Raw genomic sequence first — 17322 nt, forward strand, 5'->3', positions numbered from 1 at the left:
GCAGGGGAAATGGTTTCAATCCCTGGTCAGGGAACTAAGATCCCACATGCCATGGAGCCACTGAGCCTGTGCCCCGTAACTCCGGAGCCTGTGCACCACAACTAGAGAGTCCATGTGCCACAACAAAACATTCCACATGGTGTAATGAAGATCCCGCATGCCACAACTAAGAACTGACTCAGCCAAATGAATGAATAAAACGTTTAAGAAAGAAAGCAGTGAATCTGCCAAACTCAGCATTTCCTCTTGGAACACAGTCCACTGTGTGTGCAGGCACCCATGATGGACCCTTGGCATCCCCCCATGGGACTTGGGTGCATGAGGCTGGCACAAGCATCACAGGAACACTCTGCCTCTACTTTTTCAGTGAGTAATAAAGTGCTTTGTCTGATTCTATAGCCTTGTGTCTTCTTTCAGCATCCATGAAACATGTATATACAGCAGGTTAACTTGTTCATTTGTAAGTAGGATAAAATCTCAGATCCTGCACAGTGCTTGACAGCTTTGGAGACAAGGGTGGGAGGCTGACAGAGACAGGGATTTCTGGAAGATGAAAGATAAGGGCCCACACAAGCCTGGTTATAGAATATGAGAACACTTCTGGGGATCCAGTAGAGAATGCTCTTGCCCAAATGTTGAGTAAGTGAGAATGAATTAAAGATCCCTCACTGTCCTACCTGTTAATGAAGTGTTGACTGAAACAAGATGTACAACTTGAGAGTTGTGAGTTAAGTTTTATTTGGGGCAACATGAAGACTGCAGCCCAGGAGGCAGCATCTCAGACAGCTCTGAGAGACTGTTCCAAAGCAGCAGTGGAGGAATGTCAATATATAAGATTTTGGTGAAGGGGGAGTTCAATACCATGAAGCACTCACTTTGCAAAAGGATTTTTGTTAGTCATGAGGATCTGATATCACCATGAATGGATTTAGTGCTTCTCTAGATATGAGGAGATGCAAGGATTGAGATCATAAAATCTGTTCCTAAAAACATCCAACTATTTAAAGACCTTTCCGATCAGATTCCCTGAAGCACAGAGTGGCTCACTCCACCCTGCACTCCCCCAGGGGTTGTTGATGGTCAACAGCTATAGCAGCATGGGGTTCAACCTCCTTAGAGGCAGATGGCAAATGCCTTTGTTGTTCAGCCGTTGGCAAAATGCTCTTGGAAAGTGCCAATTTGTAGTTGACATGGCCCCCTTGTGGTCATAAATCCGACCATACTTTGGGGGGCATTTCAAGACCATGTTGTCCTGCGTTGCTGGGAAGGCTCGTTCCCTGTTCTGGAGAAGGTTTTTGTTGATAAGACACTCAGTGTGCTATTAGTGGACTAGGTCTTAATAGTCAAAGATCTCTGGACACCTGTCTTCTAGTTATGGTCCAGGAAAGTATTCCCTCTCGTTGCATCTTTTCATACCTGCTGCTGCTGTTGCTGCTGCTGCTAAGTCGCTTCAGTCATGTCCATCTCTGTGTGACCCCATAGACGGCAACCCACCAGGCTCCCCTGTCCCTGGGATTCTCCAGACAAGAATAGTGGAATGGGTTGCCATTTCCTTCTCCAATGCACAAAAGTGAAAAGAGAAAGTGAAGTCGCTCAGTCCTGTCTAAGTAGTGACCCCATGGACCGCAGCCTACCAGACTCCTCCATCCATGGCATTTTCCAGGCAAGAGTACTGCAGTGGGGTGCCATTGCCTTCTCCACTTTTCATACCTAGATTTACACTATTAACAATCATTCATCATATATCGAGCTATACATTTGATCAACTGCTTCAAGTTTAGTTATCATTTTCATTGGAGGCTCAGTCACACACTTGGTAATACAATATGGATCTTTTGAAACAAAATACAAACGGTATAGTGGAATTAAAAGTAAATATTTTAGCCATGAGCCTCCTACACCAGTTTTTTTTTTTTTTTCAGATTGTCAAGACTAGGGAATGGGTCACTTAAAGCAGAAATCTGATTTTTCATGTGGTTCAAATGTGTTACATTAAAAGATTTACCAGGGATGAAAATCTGGCATTCAGATTGAATTATAGCACAGATATCTCCCTGAGATCCTGTAAGGTGTCAAGGGTCTTGCAGTTGTGTAGCAATGCCTTTCTCATCATAGAGATTTCAGAATTGAATAGGCTAATAAGGATTTTTGCATCTATGTTCATCAGTGATATTGGCCTGTAGTTTTCTTTTTTTGTGGCATCTTTGTCTGGTTTTGGAATTAGGGTGATGGTGGCCTCATAGAATGAGTTTGGAAGTTTACCTTCTTCTGCAATTTTCTGGAAGAGTTGGAGTAAGATAGGTGTTAGGTCTTCTCTAAATTTTTGGTAGAATTCAGCTGTGAAGCCATCTGGTCCTGGGCTTTTGTTTGCTGGAAGATTTCTGACTACAGTTTTGATTTCCGTGCTTGTGATGGGTCTGTTTAGATCTTCTATTTCTTCCTGGTTCAGTTTTGGAAAGTTATACTTTTCTAGGAATTTGTCCATTTCTTCCAAGTTGTCCATTTTATTGGCATAGAGCTGCTGGTAGTAATCTCTTATGATCCTTTACATATCAGTGTTGTCTGTTGTGATCTCTCCATTTTCATTTCTAATTTTGTTGATTTGGTTCTTCTCCCTTTGTTTCTTAATGAATCTGGCTAACAGTTTGTCAATTTTATTTATCCTTTCAAAAAACCAGCTTTTAGCTTTGTTTCACGTGTCTGAAAGAGACATGTGCACCCCAATGTTCATCGCAGCACTGTTTATAATAGCCAGGACATGGAAGAAACCTAGATGCCCATCAGCAGACGAATGAATAAGGAAGCTGTGGTAAATATACACCATGGAATATTACTCAGCCATTAAAAAGAATTCATTTGAATCAGTTCTAATGAGATGGATGAAACTAGAGCCCATTATACACAGTGAAGTAAGCCAGAAAGATAAAGAACATTATAGCATACTAACACATATATATGGAATTTAGAAAGATGGTAATGATAACCCTATATGCAAAAGAGAAAAAGAGACACAGATGTACAGAACAGACTTTTGGACTCTGTGGGAGAAGGCGAGGGTGGGATGTTTTGAGAGAACAGCATGTATATTATCTATAGTGAAACAGATCACCAGCCTAGGTGGGATGCATGAGACAAGTGCTCGGGCCTGGTTCACTGGGAAGACCCAGAGGAATCGGGTGGAGAGGAGGTGGGAGGGGGGATCGGGAACAGGAATACATGTAACTCCATGGCTGGTTCATGTCAATGTATGACAAAACCCACTACAATGTTGTGAAATGGTTAGCCTCCAACTAATAAAAATAAATGAAAAAAAAAAAAAGAATTCATTTGAATCAGTTCTAATGAGATGGATGAAACTGGAGCCCGTTATACAGAGTGAAGTAAGCCAGAAAGATAAACACCAATACAGTATACTAACAGATATATATGGAATTTAAAAAGATGGTAACAATAACCCTATATGCACAACAGAAAAACAGACACAGATGTACAGAACAGACTTTTAGACTCTGTGGGAGAAGGCGAGGGTGGGATGTTCTGAGAGAACAGCATCGAAACAAGTATACTATCAAGGGTGAAACAGATCACCAGCCCAGGTTGGATACATGAGACAAGTGCTCAGGGCTGGTGCACTGAGAAGACCCAGAGGGATGGAATGGAGAGGGAGGCGGGCGGGGGGATCAGGATGGGGAACACATGTAAATCCATGGCTGATTCATGTCAGTGTATGGCAAAAACCACTACAATATTGTAAAGTAATTAGCCTCCAACTAATAAAAATAAATGGAAAAAATAATAGTAATTAAAGAAATAGGCTAATAGCCCAATTACTATCATTTAAAGCTTATGAAAGTTGTTAAGGCTTAGATATGGTCAATTACATCCTCCAACCCCATTGAAGGCACACGCACACACACACACAAGCTGCTAAATGGTCATACCAGTAGAATACAGATCTTTGACCCATTGCGATCATACCAATGGTAGATTGGTTAGGGTTACCTCTAATTCGTTAACATGTATGACCTTAAATTCATGGGAATCCCAGGCTACACCTTCATATCCATCCGTGTAGATGTGAAGGCCATAAATTAGTTCCACAAATCCACTGAGTTCCATACCAATCACGCTCTCTAAGGGTAATAATAGACATAGTTCAGAAAGCACCCAGGCTTGTCTCATGAGTACCAGGTTGACCAGTTTTAGTATGATTTAACCCTTCCCAACATAGAGGAGCTTTTAAATGACCATAGCCTGATATTAACCATATAGATCCACCCCATAATTGTGGGACTTTACCTTTTCATAGATGAGAGGTTAATTTTTTTAATAGAGACTTAGCTCATCACTCTGATTGAGTTTAAATGACCCTAAGAGAAAACTTAAATCTATGGCCAGCACCCCCAGAGCAGGTATTATTAATTGGCCAGGTGAGAGAATCCCATCTAGTGATATCATGAAGCTAGAACAGGACTGAACACTCATTTAAAATAAATTTCCTAGTGGGTGTTCCTAGAGAACAGAAATCCACCAAGGTAACCCAGAAGTACTAGACAAAGGTAATTGGCCACCACCAAACAACTGGATTGAGTTTTATGTGTTTTTTTTTAAGGCCAATCAGATTAGAGCTCATGTACAAACTGATCTCAGCAATCAGCAATATTATAAAAAGAAACAAAGACACACACTGAGACATACATACATCCAAACAGACACGAGAGACCCTATAGCTTTGTTTTCCAAACTTAGTTATGCATAAAAAATGGTTGGAGTAAGATTTCAAAAGGCTTTGTTCTCCTTTTTTTCCTTTTGGTTTCAGGAATTAGATATGGTCTAGATCCAGAGAGATCTGGTCTAAAGGTATCAGTTCAGTTCAGTTCAGTTCAGTTCAGCCGCTCAGTCGTGTCCGACTCTTTGCAACCCCATGAATCGCAGCACGCCAGGCCTCCCTGTCCATCACCAACTCCCGGAGTTTACTCAAACTCATGCCCATCGAGTCGGTGATGCCATCCAGCCATCTCATCCTCTGTCGTCCCCTTTTCGTCCCGCCCCCAATCCCTCCCAGCTTCAGGGTCTTTTCCAATGAGTCAACTCTTCGCATGAGGTGGCCAAAGTATTGCAGTTTCAGCTTCAGTACCAGTCCTTCCAATGAACACCCAGGACTGATCTCCTTTAGGATGAACTGGTTCAATCTCCTTGCAGTCCAAGGGAATCTCAAGAGTGTTCTCCAACACCATAGCTCAAAAGCATCTATTTTTCGGCACTCAGCTTTCTTTACAGTCCAACTCTCACATCCATATATGACCACGGGAAAAACCACAGCCTTGGCCAGGTGGACCTTCGCTGGCAAAGTAATGTCTCTGCTCTTTAATATGCTTTCTAGTTTGGGCATAACTTTCCTTCCAAGGAGTAAGCGTCTTTTAATTTCATGGCTGCAATCACCATCTGCAGTGATTTTGGAGCCCCCCAAAATAAAGTCTGACATTGTTTCCACTGTCTCCCCATCTATTTCCCATGAAGTGATGGGACCAGATGCCATGATCTTTGTTTTCTGAATGTTGAGCTTTAAGCCAACTTTTTCATTCTCCTCTTTCATTTTCATCAAGAGGGTTTCTAGTTCCTCTTCACTTTCTGCCATAAGGGTGGTGTCATCTGCATATCTGAGGTGATTGATATTTCTCCTGGCAATCTTGATTCCAGCTTGTGCTTCTTCCAGCCCAGCGTTTCTCATGATGTACTGTCCATATAAGTTAAATAAGCAGGGTGACAATATACAGCCTTGGCCTACTGCTTTTCCTATTTGGAACCAGTCTGTTGTTCCATGTCCAGTTCTAACTGTTGCTTCCTGACCTGCATATAGGTCTCTCAAGAGGCAGGTCAGGTGGTCTGGTATTCCCATCTCTTTCAGAATTTTCCACACTTTATTGTGATCTACACAGTCAATGGCTTTGGCGTAGTCAAAAAAGCAGAAATAGATGTTTTCCTGGAACTCTCTTGCTTCTTTGATGATCCAGTGGAAGTTGGCAATTTGATCTCTGGCTCCTCTGCCTTTTCTAAAACCAGCTTGAACATCTGGAAGTTCACGGTTCATGTATTGCTGAAGCCTGGCTTGGAGAATGTTGAGCATTACTTTACTAGCATGTGAGATGAGGGCAATTGTGTGGTCGTTTGAGCATTCTTTGGGATTGCCTTTCTTCGGGATTGGAATGAAAACTGACCTTTTCCAGCCCTGTGGCCACTGCTGAGTTTTCCAAATTGGCTGGCATATTGAGTGCAGCACTTTCACAGCATCATGTTTCAGGATTGAAATAGCTCAACTGGAATTCCATCACCTCCACTAACTTTGTTCATGGTGATGCTTTCTAAGGCCCACCTGACTTCACATTCCAGGATGTCGGCCTCTAGGTGAGTGATCACACCATTGTGATTATCTGGGTCATGAAAATCTTTTTTGTACAGTTCTTCTGTGTATTCTTGCCACCTCTTCTTAATATCTTCTGCTTCTGTTAGGTCCATACCATTTCTGTCCTTTATGGAACCCATCTTTGCATGAAATATTCCCTTGGTATCTCTAATTTTCTTGAAGAGATCTCTAGTCTTCCCCATTCTGTTGTTTTCCTCTATTTCTTTGCATTGATCTCTGAGGAAGGCTTTCTTATCTCTCTCTCCTGGCTATTCTTTGGAACTCTGCATTCAAATGGGAATAGCTTTCCTTTTCTCCTTTGCTTTTCGCTTCTCTTCTTTTCACAGCTATTTGTAAGGCCTCCTGAGACAGCCATTTTGCCTTTCTGCATTTCTTTTCCGTGGGGATGGTCTTGAACCCTGTGTCCTGTACAATGTCATGAACCTCCGTCCATAGTTCCTCAGGCTCTCTATCAGATCTAGTCCCTTAAATCTATTACTCACTTCCACTGTATAGTCATAAGGGATTTGATTTAGGTCATACCTGAATGGTCTATTGGTTTTCCCTACTTTCTTCAGTTTAAGTCTGAATTTGGCAATAAGGAGTTCATGATCTGAGCCACAGTCAGCTCCCAGTCTTGTTTTTTCTGACTGTATAGAGCTTCTCCATCTCTGGCTGCAAAGAATATAATCAATCTGATTTCGGTGTTGACCATCTGGTGATGTCCATGTGTAGAGTCTCCTCTTGTGTTGTTGGAATGGGTGTTTGCTATGACCAGTGCGTTCTCTTGGCAGAACTCTATTAGCCTTTGCCCTGCTTCAGTCTGTACTCCAAGGCCAAATTTGCCTGTTACTCCAGGTGTTTCTTGACTTCCTACTTTTGCATTCCAGTCCCCTATAATGAGAGGTCAGGAACGGTGGGCCGAGAGGAGCTATCACACACCCGAGGTCAGGGGCCGCACCAGAGAGGAGCTACCCCACCCCCGAGGCCAGGGGCGGCAGCCGAGAGGAGCTACCCCACCTCCAAAGAGTGGCTGCTGCACGGGCGCAGGAGGGCCGAGAGAAACTACTCCACGTTCAAGGTCAGGAGGGATGGCTGTGAGAAGATACCCCTCCTCCAAGGTAAGGAGCAGCGGCTACGCTTTGCTGGAGCAGCTGTGAAGAGATACCCCACGTCCAAGGTAAGAGAAACCCATGTAAGACAGTAGGTGTTGCAAGAGGGTATCAAAGGGCAGACACACTGAAACCACAATCACAGAAAACTAGCCAATCTGATCACAGGGACCACAGTCTTTTCTAACTCAGTGAAACTAAGCCATGCTGTGTGGGGCCACCCCAAGACGGTCGGGTCATGGGGGAGAGGTCTCACTAAATGTGGTCCACAGGAGAAGGGAATGGCAAACCACTTCAGAATTCTTGCCTTGAGAACCCCATGAACAGTAGAAAGGGGCAAATTGATAGCATACTGAAAGAAGAACTCCCCAGGTCGGTAGGTGCCCAAGATGCTAATGGAGGTCAGTGGAGAAATAACTCCAGAAAGAATGAAGGGATGGAGCCAAAGCAAAAACAACACCCAGTTGTGGATGGAACTGGTGATAGAAGCAAGGTCTGATGCTGTAAAGAGCAACACTGCATAGGAACCTGGAATGTTAGGTCCATGAATCAAGGCAAATTGGAAGTGATCAAACAGGAGATGGCAAAAGTGAATGTCGACATTCTAGGAATCAGCGAACTAAAATGGACTGGAATGGGTGAATTTAACTCAGATGACCATTATATCTCCTACTGTGGGCAGGAATCCCTTCGAAGAAATGGAGTAGCCATCATGGTCAACAAAAGAGTCCGAAATGCAGTACTTGGATGGAATCTCGAAAATGACAGAATGATCTCTGTTTGTTTCCAAGGCAAACCATTCAATATCACAGTAATCCAAGCCTATGCCCCAACCAGTAACGCTGAAGAAGCTGAAGTTGAACGGTTCGATGAAGACCTACAGGACCTTTTAGAACTAACACCTAAAAAAAGATGTCCTTCTCATTATAGGGGACTGGAATGCAAAAGTAAGGCTAAAGGTATAGGAGGAGTTATTTCCTTGGGGCAAGAACTCTTAAAGAGATAATTTTTTCTTCAAGATTCCTCTGGACTCTAAAGAATATTGTGACAACATTGTCAAAACTTGTATTTTTGTTTTTTGTGACCATAGTTTTATAGTTGAAATTTAGACCAGATAGTGCTTAACTTGGCCCTGATGACAAGGGCAGATTGGTCCCAGCAGGGACTGTCCCTCTGGGGAAGTAGGGGTCTTGGTTTAATCAGCCCCAGGCTGTTGATTACAGGAGGAAGTCCTGGACATAAGGGAACTTCAGTTCATTTTCCTATCCTATGTCAATAAAGACCTAATAGTTTCAGGCCATTTTTCTTGCCATTGGATCATAGCTATAGATTGACCAATCATTTAAAAATATTTTCCCAAAGGGTTCCCAGGTCGGGTGTGGAACCTTAATTCACATATTAGCTCAAACAGTTCGTACCAGATGTCTGTGCACTCAAACCAAACTAACAAACCAAACCAAACCAGAACCTCACCAGCCAGGAGTCACACTCCAAATGAAACAAAAGGCAAAGAGATGCCCGGAAATCAAAAGCCAAGTGGCAAGAGTGCCCCAAAAAGATGGTAAAGGGATGCCCAAAAATGAAAAGCCAAATGGCATAAATGCCAAACGTGACTTCCCAGTTCAATTAGATCTGCAAGCTGGCAAAGTCAGTGCTAGCAGCCTTTTTAGTTCTGAGAGTTTCAAGCAATTTCTTGTTGATTTTCTGGGAAAAAGTTGCTCTATCATTTCTTGTTTTAGAAGCTGCTACATACCAGTCAAAGCACAGCCAGCCTTTTCTAATTGTGCATGTAAAAATATCAATTTTAGAATATCAAAAGAACCTAAATTTGGCCATTTTAGGTTGAGCTCTCTTTTAGTAGAATTTCTCCAATTAATTAGGTACTTCAAACTATGAGCTCCATATGTATTGCACACGAACCTGGCTAGAGAGTTAGTCAGAGGCTGACTTTCTGACACCCCTGTATTTCTGTTGAGAGATCACTAGTGAACTTGTGTCGTGGGCCCTTGTGCTGCTTGTGAGCCTAACTCTTTCAGGAGTTACCCCAGAGTCACTTCAGCTTCTCTTTATGTGTCTCAGATTCTGCCTCCAGCTATCTAAGACCACCATGGCTGCTCAGGTGGCTGAATGGCCAGTTCTCATGTGCGACCCCTGGACAAGCAAGTATTTTAATTAATGAGTGGGTTTCCCTGTGGGCCCACTGCACGGTACGAGGACTAGGCCTCCACCACTCCCCTAAATTTCTCAGTTACCAGAGAAAACTAAAACTGGCCGGGAGGAGTCTGCTCCCTTTTCTTCAGAGCAAAGCTCTCATGTATTTTCCTCACTTTTATCCTGACAAATTCTATAAAGGCAGTCTAATTGAGGAAAAGTGTCAGATCAGCCTCTTACTTAACCACTCAGCCAAGACCATTCAGTCCCCTACAACGGAGCGACCTTGGCATCTTTCAGCCGAGCCCTGGGTATTCCTCGATTTTTTCCCCAATCGAGCCCCCCTACCCAGTACCTTTCCACTGGGTGGGCAATTCTCCTGGCATCTTTCAGCCAGCCCCCCACCTAGCATCTTTTGACTGGGTTGGAATTCCTCGGTATCTTTCAACCGAGCCCCACTGATCGTCTAGACCGTGAGTGGGTATTCCCCAGATGTTTCACCTGGGCTCCCCCTAGTATCTTTCCTACTAGTAGGGGGCAGGTTACCTGCTCCACCACCAAATAAAACTCAGAATCTCAATCAATATGGGAGATTCAGAACCAGGAGAGACTTACCCAAATTCGTCTGCACTCGCTGAGGTGGTGGATGGGCCTAAGGGGCAGCTGCTGGTACCAAAGCTCCAGTCCCCCATGGAGTCCATTCAAAGGAAGGAAGTCCACTCTGGGTCGCTTCATCAGTCTTCATAACTGTGCTGCTTGTGAGATTCTGTTTCCCATTTTAAGCTGAATTAGAGGCTATGTGCTGAGAGGCAGGATTGAAACAAGCCACCTGATTGGTCCCTGAGTTCTTTTTTTCCCTCTCTCTCCCCTCCCTGGGTTCCATAGGTACCATCTCAAGGGAAAGGGTATTAGCATCTAGGCAATAGTTTCCTTCAAACATTTGCTTTTCTTATGACTTAGTATTTATTTCAGAAGTCATCATTCTCTAGGGAATTTTCAGCTAAGACACAAAACTTCGTCTTCTGGATACCTTGGTCCTTATTCCCCCCAGGTTTTATTGCGATATAATTGACATCCTGCACTCCCAACGAAAGGCAATGCCAAAGAACATTCAAATTACCACACAACTGCACTCATTTCACATGATAGCAAGATTATACTTAAAATCCTTCAAGCTAGGTTTCAGCAGTATGTGAATCGAGAACTTCCAGATGTTCAAGCTGGATTTAGAAAAGGCAGAGAAACCAGAGATCAAATTGCCAACGTCCACTGGATCACACAAAATGCAAGGGAATTCAAAGAAAAAAAACACATCTACTTCTGCTTCATTGATTATGCTAAAGCCTTTGCCTGTATGGATCACAGCAAACTGTGGAAAACTCTTAAAGAGATGAGAATATCAAACCACTTTATCTGTTTTCTGAGAAACCTGTATGCAGGTCAAGAAGCAACAGTTAGAACCAGACATGGAACAAAGGACTGGTTCAAAATTGGGAAAGGAGTATGGCAAGGCTGTATATTGTCAACCTGCTTATTTAACTTACAGGCAGAGTACATCATGCGAAATGCCAGGCTGGATGAAGCACAAGCTGGAATCACGATTGCTGGGAGAACTATCAAAAACCTCAGGGGTTATTTATAGTGGAGGGGGAAATGGTCCAAATATTTGCCCTGTGCTCATGCTTGGGCAAGCAATTTCCCTCCAAGGATCTTAAATTTCTCATCAACAACACGAGAGTGTTGTTCTGGAATAGTAGTTCCCAAACTCAGCTCCTCAAAATCTGTATGCTTTTAGTCATTCGTAATCTGGGGCACTCTGCCCCTAGATATTCTGGTTCAGTAGGTGTGGAGTTAGCAAAGTCAAGGCCTGGACAGGTGTGAAACAAGAACAAAAGCAATCCCCCAGGGCTTCCACAGGCCCCATGTATGAAATCTGTGATGTAGATGTTAAAAGGTGCTCCTCCAACAATGGTAACCAGGTTTCCTCACTCTAGGGCTCTGAAAGCCTTGAAGAGTCTAATGTAAGTAGTGAACTATCAATAGATGTTAATAGTATGCAACATTCTCAAAGGTGTTTGACCATAGAACCAACACCTACTAACAGTCCAGGCAGAACAGCATTTTCCAGATCACAGCTAAGAAAACCCTAGACTAGGTGTCTTAGCTCAGATTGTCAAAAAAGAAAAAAAAAAGGATCATAGACTAGGTAGCTTAAACTACAGAAATCTATTTCTCACAGATTTGGAGGCTGTTAACTCCAAGTTTAAGGCAGCAGCATATGATTGCCTTCTCCCTATGTCCTCAACATGGCTTTTCCTCAGTGTGTGTGGGCAGAAAGAGATCTCTCTCTTTTCCTCTTCTTCTAAGGCCATTGATCCTGTTGGATTAAGACTTGCCCCTCACGACCTCTTTTAAATTCATCTCCAAAACTTTCTATCTTCAAATATAATCACATTAGAGTTAAGTCTTGAAAAGACTAATTTGGGGTGAGGCCTGGTTACGGAAGTCAGGCTATAGCACTAGAAGATATCCAAGGCCACTCTGAATTTATATCCTAAGATTCTCAGTGGACCATTTTGTTCTGACGAATCATTGTTCACAATATGAAGGAATTTCCAGTGGGAAAATAGTATAGATAACCTAAGTTCATTTCAGTTCAGTCACTCAGTTGTGTCCGACTCCTTGTGACCCCATGAACCGCAGCACTCCAGGCTTCCCTGTCCATCACCAACTGCCGGAGCCTTCCCAAACCCATGGCCATTGAGTCAGTGATGCCATCCAACCATCTCATCCTCTGTCGTCCCCTTCTCCTCCTGTCCTCAGTCTTTCCTAGCATCAGGTCTTCTCAAATGAGTCAGCTCTTCGCATCAGGTGGCCAAAGGATTGGAGTTTCAGCTTCAACATCAGTCCTTCCAGTGAATACTCAGGACTGATCTCCTTTAGGATGGACTGGTTGGATCTCCTTGCAGTCCAAGGGACGCTCAAGAGTCTTCTCCAACACCACTGATCAAAAATCATCAATTCTTCGGTGCTAAGATTTATTTTGTTGTTGTTCTTGTTAACTAATTTATTTTACTTGGAGGCTAATTGCTCTACTATTCTGGTGGTTTTTGCCATACATTGACATGAGTCAGCCACAGGTGTACCTGTGACCCCCATCCTGAATCCCCTTCCCACCTCCCTCCCCATCACATCCCTCTGGGTTGTCCCAGTGCACCGGCTTTGAGTGCCCTGTTTCATGCATCGAACTTGGACTGGTCATCTATTTCACATATGGTAATACACAGGTAACATAGATTTTTAAACTTGGGTATCTTCAGTGATGCAGAGCTGCATATATGGTGTGTGGTTTGCCTCCCATCTCATGTGGGAGACTCTCATCTGGGGGTTGGTAGGGTTTTGTAAATGTCTGTCTAATGGGATGCAAACTTGCCCCTTCCCACAGGTCTCTGCCCTGTTTTTCCACGTGGCCACTTTGAAGCTGGGCTAACCCTTCTTCAGTTCCAGTTGCCTTCTTCTGATTTCATGGCCTCCCAGCCCCTCGCCCAGCAGGCTCGGCCTCGGTCCTGTAGGTGCCTTGTTTCTGTCTTGTTCCTTGCTGCTGTGATTCTAGATATTTCAGATCTGCTTTGGAATTATATATTATGTCACTGGGGGCAAATAAAGTTTGTGTTTTTCCCCCGGTCAGGGGTTCTTGGTGTGGTCCCCAGGCCTCATTCTGGTCTCTCAGCTGCCTCAAGCCAGCCTTTCCTAGAGCTGAGCAGGCCCCTGAGACACACACGCTCAGGTCACACCAAGCTGGTGCAGGGAGGACCCCAGGTGGCCCTTCTGCCAATTCAGACCTGAGCACAGACCTGCAGGGCTCAGGAGCAACTCAGGGCAGAGCCCACCCTCGTGGTCAGAGAGACCCCTCTGCCCTACAGAATGGCCAGACTCCATCTCCAGCATCCAGAAACTCTCACTCCTGGCAGTTCAGGTGCCGTCTCGCTGGTGGACCAGCAACACCAGGACACATTAAAGATAATGCTTGTCCCAAGCCCTGAAAACACACTCCCCAGCTCAGAAGAGCCTTACTCATTAAAGTCGGTACCAAAAACAACAGAAGAATGTTTCCGATTATAAACGTTTTTGTTTGGGTTCAGATGTACGTGGAAGGCACAGCCCCCTTGTCCCCGCTCTCAAAAGCAGCCCAGTTATTCAGGAGAGAGTCCCCGGCTGGCCTGCATAGGGTCCATCCCTTGCAGGACAACAGCTCCAGGTTTCCCGATGAGTCCAGCGGAAGTCCTTTCCAAGTTAGAAGTCAAGATGCACTGGCAGGTTTCTTCAACTGGGTCGTGGCTGGGAGTCAACTCAATTAGAAAGGTTTTTTTTTTTTTTTTTTTAACGAAGAAGTCTGGAAAGAATCGCTCCAACACGTCTATTCTGAGCACGCCTCGGCAGATCCTCTCCGGTGCTCCTAGTTCTCAGCTGCAGTTCAGCGCACGCAGTCTGCAGGCCGACGATGCGGGTCCTTGTGGTGGCAGCGGCGGCTCGGTCCTGGGCGTCCGTCGTTGCTCGGGTCTCGGGCTCAGAGGGGCCCGGCGGCACCCCTCCGGCGGGCGGCCCGCACCAAGCACTGCTGGAGAACGGGGTAGAGGCGCTGGCAGCCCTCGAACTCCAGGCGCACGGCCTCCGCCCAGCTCTCGGTCGGGCCGCCCTCCCCGCTGCCCAGCAGCCCGGCCACCTGCTTGAGCACCGCCATGAGCGCCACGGTGAGGACGGCGGCGGCGCGCTCCGCCTCCAGCAGCGTGGGGTGCAGTAGTCAGGCGGGCGCGGGCCCCGGCGCGCGGCTCAGGCCGCAGCCCACCACCAGGTCGTACATCTCCACGCACGCGGCGGCCAGGGCGAGCGCGGCGGCCAGGGCGAGCGTGGCGGCAGTGAGCGCGGCGGCCAGCGCCATGCCGCCGTCCCCCAGCAGCAGCGCCGACACCTCGAGCTGCGCGCGCGGGTAGCGGCCCAGGCGCACGGCCGGCTCGAGCGCCTCCTGCAGCGCCAGAGCCAGCTCGCGCTCCTCGCCAACGCCCGGCGGGGCACGACGCCCGCGGCCCGAGAAGGGCGCGCGGCGGAAGTCGCAGAGCAGGCGGCCGCTCAGCGCCGCGGGGGCCTCGCCGCCCGCCCCCGCCGGGCCGCCGCGCGGGCCCTACTCGACGCACAGCACCTTGGGGCCGCCTGCCTCCAAGTAGGCCGAACCCTTGGCCTGGCTCAGCAGTCCGGCGCGCGCGTACACCGGCCGCAGCCGCGCCGGGTCGCGAGGGGCCGGCGCCTCGCTCTCGCCGGCCGCGTACAGCTGCGGCGGCTGCGACTCCTCCAGCCCGCGGATGCGGCGGTGGTCCGCGGGCATGGCGGCGCACCTGCCGGCCGGCACCGCGCGTCAGCCCCACCGTGCGCTGGCGCTTCTGCCCGCCAGCCTGGCCAGCCGCGCGAGGGTGCGCGGGACAGCGACTGGCCGCTCAGCTTTCTTTTTTTTTTTTTTTTTTTGAAGGTTGTACAGACTAATAGTTTTATTACTATTTTTTTATTTTTTATTTATTTTTATTAGTTGGAGGCTCATTACTTTACAATATTGTAGTGGTTTTTGTCATACATTGACATGAATCAGCCATGGATTTACATGTATTCCCCATCCCGATCCCCCCTCCCACCTCCCTCTCCACCAGATTCCTCTGGGTCTTCTCAGTGCACCAGGTCCGAGCCCTTGTCTCATTCATCCAGCATGGGCTGGTGATCTGTTTCACCCTAGATAATATACATGTTTCGATACTGTTCTCTCGAAACATCCCACCCTCGCCTTCTCCCACAGAGTCCAAGATAGTCCAACTCTCACATCCGTGCATGACCACTGGAAAAACCATGGCCTTGACTAGATGGACCTTTGTTGACAAAGTAATGTCTGCTTTTTAATATGCTGTCTAGGTTGGTCTTAACTTCCCTTCCAAGGAGTAAGCGTCTTTTAATTTCATGGCTGCAATCACCATCTGCAGTGATTTTGGAGCCCCCCAAAATAAAGTCTGACACTGTTTCTACTGTCTCCCCATTTATTTCCCATGAAGTGATGGGACCGGATGCCATGATCTTAGTGTTCTGAATGGTGAGCTTTAAGCCAACTTTTTCACCCTCCTCTTTCACTTTCATCAAGAGGCTCTTTAGTTCTTCTTCACTTTCTGCCACAAGGGTGGTGTCATCTGCATATCTGAGGTGATTGATATTTCTCCCAGCAATATTGTTTCCAGCTTGTGCTTCCTCCAGCCCAGCGTTGCTCATGATGTACACTGCATGTAACATGACGTACTCCTTTAACTATTTGGAACCAGTCTGTTGTTCCATGTCCAGGTCTAACTGTTGCTTCCTGACCTGCATACAGGTTTCTCGAGAGGCAGGTCAGGTGGTCTGGTATTCCCATCTCCTTCAGAATTTTGTACAGGTTATTGTGATTCACACAGTCAACGGCTTTGGCATAGTCAATAAAGCAGAAATAGAAGTTTTTCTGAAACTCTCTTGCTTTTTTGATGATCCAGGAGGTGGTGGCAGTTTGATCTCTGGTTCCTCTGCCTTTTCTAAAACCAGCTTGAACATCTGGAAGTTCACGGTTCATGTAGTGCTGAAGCCTGGCTTGGATAATTTTGAGCATTACTTTACTAGCGTGTGAGATGAGGGCAATTGTGCGGTCATTTGAGCATTCTTTGGCATTGCCTTTCTTTGGGATTGAAATGAAAACTGACCTTTTCTAGTCCTGTGGCCACTGCCGAGTTTTCCAAATTTACTGGCATATTGAGTGCAGCACTTTCACAGCATCATCTATTAGGATTTGATATAGTTCAACTGAAATTCCATCACCTCCACTAGCTTTGTTTGTAGTGATGCTTCCTAAGGCCCACTTGACTTCACATTCCAGGATGTCTGGCTCTAGGTGACTGTGAGTGATCACACCATCATGATTATCTGGTTCGTGAAGATCTTTTTTGTACAGTTCTTCTGTGTATTCTTGCCACCTCTTCTTTATTTATTTATTTTTATTATTTTTATTTATTTACATTAGTTGAAGGCTATTTCCTTTACAATATTGTAGTGGTTTTTGCCATACATTGTTATGAATCAGCCATGGATTTACATGTGTGCCCCATCCTGAATCCCCCTCCCACCTCCCTCCCTATCCCATCCCTCTGGGTCATCCCAGTGCACCAGCCCGGAGCACTTGTCTCATGCATCCAACCTGGACTGGTGATCTGTTTCAGAATTGATAATATACATGTTTCAATGCTGTTCTCTCAGATCATCCACCCTTCGCCTTCTCCCACAGAGTCCAAAAGTCTGTTCTATATATCTGTGTCTCTTTTTCTGTCTTGCATATATGGGTATCGTTACCATCTTTCTAAATTCAGATTGGGAGAAAATAATAGCAAACGAAGCAACAGACAAAGGATTAATCTAAATTCCATATATATGTGTTAGTATACTGGATTGGTGTTTTTCTTTCTGGCTGGCTTCACTCTGTATAATGGGCTCCAGATTCATCCACCTCATTAGAACTGATTCAAATATATTCTTTTTAATGGCTGAGTCATATTCCATTGTGTACATGTACTACAGCTTTCTTATCCATTCGTCTGCTGATGGGCA

The 17322-nt window shown here is 45.7% G+C and overlaps 1 pseudogene; it reads right to left on the reverse strand.

Annotated features, from left to right (window-relative positions):
* Positions 1-13676: 13676 nt before the first annotated feature.
* LOC122689637 lies at positions 13677-15046 on the reverse strand (annotated as a pseudogene).
* Positions 15047-17322: the final 2276 nt, after the last annotated feature.

The sequence above is a fragment of the Cervus elaphus genome, chromosome X (genome assembly GCF_910594005.1).
Source record: "Cervus elaphus chromosome X, mCerEla1.1, whole genome shotgun sequence".
Classification (NCBI taxonomy): Eukaryota; Metazoa; Chordata; class Mammalia; order Artiodactyla; family Cervidae; genus Cervus; species Cervus elaphus.